The sequence below is a fragment of the Delphinapterus leucas genome, chromosome 1 (genome assembly GCF_059928025.1).
Source record: "Delphinapterus leucas isolate spDelLeu-1000000601 "Yukka" chromosome 1, BTC_Dleu_Yukka2, whole genome shotgun sequence".
NCBI classification, from domain to species: Eukaryota; Metazoa; Chordata; class Mammalia; order Artiodactyla; family Monodontidae; genus Delphinapterus; species Delphinapterus leucas.
This window is the reverse complement of record NC_143129.1, coordinates 173,012,849-173,018,752: the sequence shown is the minus strand read 5'-3', so window position 1 is coordinate 173,018,752 and position 5,904 is coordinate 173,012,849. Positions and strand designations below refer to the sequence as shown.

Genomic DNA, 5,904 nt, shown 5'->3' with positions numbered 1-5,904 from the left:
CTCTGGGGAGGGCTCTGGGCTCCCACGGCCCATCCCTTCCCTTCCCCCCATCCCAGCTCCTCCGCTGGGACTCAGCTGCTACCCCAAGGAGCTGCATCCCCCCACCCCCCTCAGGTCTGTGCTCTCAATAGGCAGGGCCCCAGGGTCAGGCCTCTTTCTGTGGCTCTTTCTTGTCACCAATTTTCCATCTGTGAAGGCGGCTGGGCGCACATCCCCACCCTGCCAGTAATGAGGCCAGGCTGGGCTGCAGGGCCCCCGGACGCAATTATTTGGGGTGTTTAGGCTGCAGGGCCTCTGCATGTTAATTAGAGAGAGGGGAGAAAGGCAGACTGCTCTAATTAAGTGCTCTAATTAAGTTCTGAAGAAGAGCAGTGATTGAAACAAGGGGCTGACTTTGTCACATGGTGCCACCAAAAAAAAAAAAAATTAAATGCTACATAGGGAGCTTCAGAGCCACCATTGAAGGAGCGGCTGGGCCAGCTCAGCCTTCCCCACGCACACTTGCCCTTCACAGCATCAGCCCTCCCTGGGCTGGCAAACACCACCCCGCCCTGTGCAGACTTGGCCTGGAGAATCTGAGGGAGGCAAAAGGACAAAGAGGGTGACACCTCTCCCACCACTTGCCCCCGCCCCCCCCAAAGTCACATTTGGCAGTTGGGGAAATAGAGCCCCAGAGAGGGGCAGTGACTTGCCTAAGGCCACACATCAAGTTAGCAGAGCTGGGACAAAACCCAGGACTCCTGGGCCACTGTTGGGTCCTCATGTTTCAAGACAGTGTGGACAAGCATGGGTCTGGGTCTGGGTCTGGGTCTGGGTCTGTGTGACCTGGGTCAGGTGACCTCACTTCTCTGGTCTCTACTCCCTCATCTAAAATAGAAATAACCCTACTTACCACATGTGATAATCATGACAAAGAAATGAGATCCTGTTACAGCACCCACCCTTGGCCCAGCATAGGTGAGTGGGGTTCACTCTGCTGTTGGATCTACCCCAGACGCAGCCAGCCCAACACCAAGGGGGGCACAGGAGAAGGAGGGGATGGGTGGCTGATCCCAACAAGCTCTCAGTCCCACTGTGGAGACCAGACCAAGAGGGCCAGGGGTGCCCGGCACTTGTCCAGGCAGGTTGTCCCCGAGGGCCCAAGGGAGAGTCGGTGCATGCGAACACTGCAGCTGGAGGGAGAGCCCGTGGCAAGAGGTTCCAGAGGATGGACAGAGAGATGAAAGGTGCTCGAGGGGTCACAAAAGTGTGAACAAAGGCTCAGCCTATGAGTGAGCTTGGCCTGTGAGCGTCTGTGGAGGGAACATGGCCTGTGCCCTTCCATTTCCAACTTTCCATGGCCCTGCCCAGCCCCTTCCAGCCAGGGGGCTTGGGAACTCGCAGCTGGGTGAGAGCCCAGGCTGGGGCCCAGTGAAGCGCCGAAGTGCGGACCCCAGGTGGGAAGGCGGGAAGGTGTCCCTCCAGGCACTGTCTTAGCCACTTAAGGCCCCAGAGCAGAGCTGCTCTCATGGGGGAAGGCCTTGTCTTCCTGTTATGGGGGTGAGGGCTCTTCTTCCATTGGACTGGGAATCCCCAAGGGCAAGGACTGTGTCTCCCTGATCAGACAGGGAGCTCCCATCAGGCAGAATTCCTGTGTCCCCCATCAGACTGGTAGCTCCCCAAGCACAAGCTCTGTCTGCTTTCAGACAGGGTGGGCCTCTCCCTGATTTCCCTTCCAGGTGGGAGCTTCCCAGGAACAGGGGCCACGTCTTCTTTATCAGATTACTTACCCCTGGGGGTAAGGGTCACATCTCCCACGTTGACTAGGGCAATACCAAGAGCAGGGTGTGTGCCCTTCCCATCAGATTGGCATGTCTCCCTCATAGACTGGGGGATTCCTCAGAGCCAAGGCTATGTCTCCCGCTCAGCTTAGAGTTCTCTGATGGTAAGCATCATGTCTCCATCATCAGACTGGAAGCTCCCTTAGCTAGGGTCTGTGCCTCCCCCATTAGACTAGGAGGCCCCTGATGGTAGGTGTTCTGTCTACCCCCATCAGACTGGAGGATTCCCTAGGGAAGAGTCTGTGCCTCCCCTCTTAGACAGGGTGTTCCCTGGGGCTAAGCCCCTACCTCCCCCACCTGACTAGCATTTCACCCGCAGTGGGAAGAGGTGAGTGGCTACGATGAGGACATGAACACGATCCGCACGTACCAGGTGTGCAATGTGTTTGAATCGAGCCAGAACAACTGGCTACGGACCAAGTTCATCCGGCGCCGTGGCGCCCATCGCATCCACGTAGAGATGAAGTTCTCGGTGCGTGACTGCAGCAGCATCCCCAGCGTGCCTGGCTCCTGCAAAGAGACCTTCAATCTCTATTACTATGAGGCCGATTTCGACTCGGCCACCAAGACCTTCCCCAACTGGATGGAGAACCCGTGGGTGAAGGTGGACACCATTGCCGCCGACGAGAGCTTCTCCCAGGTGGACCTTGGTGGCCGGGTCATGAAGATCAACACCGAGGTGCGGAGCTTCGGGCCCGTGTCCCGCAGTGGCTTCTACCTGGCCTTCCAGGACTATGGCGGCTGCATGTCTCTCATCGCCGTGCGCGTCTTCTACCGCAAGTGCCCCCGCATTATCCAGAACGGCGCCATCTTCCAGGAGACTCTGTCAGGGGCTGAGAGCACATCGCTGGTGGCTGCCCGGGGTAGCTGCATCGCCAACGCGGAGGAGGTGGACGTGCCCATCAAGCTCTACTGTAACGGGGACGGCGAGTGGCTGGTGCCCATCGGGCGCTGCATGTGCAAAGCGGGCTTCGAGGCCGTGGAGAATGGCACTGTTTGCCGAGGTAAGGGCCACGGCGGGGCACGTGCCCCTGCAAGTGTGTGGAGTTGGTGTTGGCTGCAGACTTGAACCTGGCAGCTGGGAGGGGAGGCTGGTGAGCACAGAGGCCTGGAGCTGACCATGAGGCCCTCTGTGGCCAGGGTTTCCAAATCTACAGCCGTCGTTCAGCTTCTTAGAGGGAGGCATTAAACAGCACTTCTTGAATGGTGGTATGTGTACGTACTACAGGGGGGTATGCAGGCTGATTTTAGTTGAGGATAAATGGTTCTCATTTTAATTATTATGTAATGATGGCAGGTGGTACTTTATTTCTTCATTTACAAAAGTGATGTGGTTTCCTTTTTAAGAAAATGTATAAGTCATAGTAAATAACATTTATAAGAGAACCTTCATTGAGCTTTTGCTGTATCAGTCAGTATAGGCCAGGCCACGCTGAAGTGACAAAACAATAAAAGTTTATTTCTCACTTAATGCTACATGTACATTGTGAGTCAGCTTGGGATTCCTCCCTCTGGGAGCCAAGCAGATGGAGGCGCCACCATTTGGAATGTTGTGATCACCAGGGCAGAAGGAAGGAGCAAGTGTGACAGATTGTATATGGGATCTAAATCTTCCCCCCCAGAATGGCTCAGATGTCACTCCTATGCACGTTTCAGTGGCCAAGGCAAGTGATGTGGTTACTTCCAATTCAAAGAGATGGGGAAGTGCAGCTCCACTGTGAGCCAGCCCTCCTGATTATCATGCTTACTGTGTGCTGAGCACTTTACATGTCTAACTCATTTAATCCTCATAAGAACCCTATGAAGGAAAGTGCCATTTTATAGGAAGAAATCACAGCTCATACACAGTTCATACAGTGAATAAGTGGAGGTAGCACAGAATCTTACCCAGGTAATGTAATTCCAAACTACCCTCTTAACCACTGTGCCCCTTAAGTTAATTTAAAGAAAAATATTAAGTAAACAGTAGTACAGGTAGTATTTGATTATGGCCAAGAGTCACCAAGGTGGTGTGTAAACATAAGAAGTTTGTACGAGGTACTGCATGGTGGTGAGAAGGCCGTGAAGGTAGACAGACCTGGGTTCAAATTCCAGCCCTGCCGGTTACTAGTTGGACGTCCTGATCCGAGTTGTGAAACCCTCTTTCATAGGGTAGTTGTGAGGATTCAAGACCTTAAGACATGTAAAGCACTTTTGATGGCTTCTAATATACAGTAGGAGGTTAATAAATGTTAACTAAATGAGATGCTACATATACAGCCCAGCGTGGCACAGGTTCTCTGCAGTGTGAGCTATGGTGGTGATGGTGGTGACATAGGAGACTTGAAGCCTGCTTGTGCCACTTCCTCTTGCCTTCCCAATTGGAATTGGGTCCTGGGGTGTTCCAGATGCCAGGCTACGAGTTTGGGCCTTTTCCAGGGGCCTCGAAGAGCCAGTTAAAGTTTAGCCCAGGGTAATTGCAATGATCCTCACCTTTATGAAATTTTGTCGCATCCACCATCCCCATGGCTCCTCCCTCCAGCCCTCTGAAGCAGCATTTTAAGGGTCCTGGGAGGATAAGTGGGTATATAAGAGACAAGAGCAGTGGCCTGTGGGGGAGCTGCTGCAGTGATCTCAGGTGATGATGGCTGCATGGACTGGGCGTCCACAGTGCTGGGGAAGAGGAGGGGTGCAGTCAAGGGACGTTTTGGCAGTGAGTCAGATGAGATGGGGAGACAGATTGGAAAGGGAGGAGGGAGAGGAATCAGAGGGAACCAGGAATTCCAGCTTACAGGGCTGTGATTGTCTTGGAAAAGAAATGGGGGCATTGGGAGAAAAGGCTGGTTTCTTAGGGAAGACAACAAATCTGGTTTCCTTTACTTGAGTGTGAAAGTGCACAGCCCTGGGACATGGCAGGGGTGAGACAGGCCATGGGGAACAGAATCAGTCACTCATTGCTTATTGGTTATTCACTCATCAACCCTGTACCTCCTCTGTGTCAGACCTTGTGCTAAGCACCAGGTAAGACAGAAGAGAATCCAACTATGGCCTTGCCTTCTAGAAGCTCACAGTCTAGCAGAGGAGACCGACTGTAAATGAACAAGGGTGGGAATGCGTTAGACTTGTTTTAATAGGAACTGCTCAGGCTGAGGTGGGCACAGAAAAAGGGAAGGCTTCACAGAGGAGGTGACATTGGAGCTGAGTCTTGGGAGAGGTGTACATTAATCAGGTGGCCCAGTCCTTCTGGAGGTTGGATCAGCATCAGCAGAGACCTAGGGACATGAATCTGTGTGCCTCATTAGGGGGACTGGTCAATTGTTTGGTGTGGCTGTGGCTAAGGGTGCAAGGAGAGATGTAAGAAGAACTGTGGCTGGAGTGGTGCCCAGATGAAGAGGTGTATTAGTTATCTATTGCTGCATAACAAGTTAGCCCAAAATTTAGCAGCTTAGAACAACAAGCATGTATTTATTTATTTATTTATTTATGGCTGCATTGAGTCTTCGTTGCTGCACGAGGGCTTTCTCTAGTTGTGGCGAGCAGGGGCTACTCTTCGTTGCAGTGCACGGGCTTCTCATTGCGGTGGTTTCTCTTGTGGAGCACGGGCTTCAGTAGTGAACAACAAGCATTTATTATCTCAGTTTCTTAGAGTCAGGAACCAGGCACGGCTTAGATGGGTGCCTTTGGCTCAAGGTCTCTCCTGAGGTTGCAAGCAGGCTGTAGGCTGGGGCTGCAGTTTCATCTGAAGGCTTGACCAGGGAGGGATCTGCTTCCACATTCCCTCATGTGGTTGTTTGCAGGCCTCAGTCCCTCCCACGTGGGCCTCTCACACGTGCAGTGGCTTCCCCCGAGCACATGATCCGAGAGAGGGAGCGTAAAAGAGAGAGCACTCAAGACAGAAGCCACATCTTTTTATAATCTCATCTCAGAAGTGACATCTCATTACTTCTGCTGTATTGTCTTCATTAAAAGTGAGTCACCAAATTCAGTCCATGCTCCAGGGGAGGGAATTACACAGGATGTAAATGCCAGGAGGTGGGGCCCCTGGGGCCATGGCAGAGGTGGCCTGTCACAGAATCAGAGTCTGAGCTGCTTCTTGCAAGGGGTG

General features: G+C 52.9%; 1 pseudogene; it reads left to right on the top strand.

The window, feature by feature from the left end:
• The first annotated feature begins 2,139 nt into the window (after positions 1 to 2,139).
• Positions 2,140 to 5,697, top strand: LOC149750818 (ephrin type-B receptor 2 pseudogene; annotated as a pseudogene).
• The last annotated feature ends 207 nt before the right edge of the window (positions 5,698 to 5,904 follow it).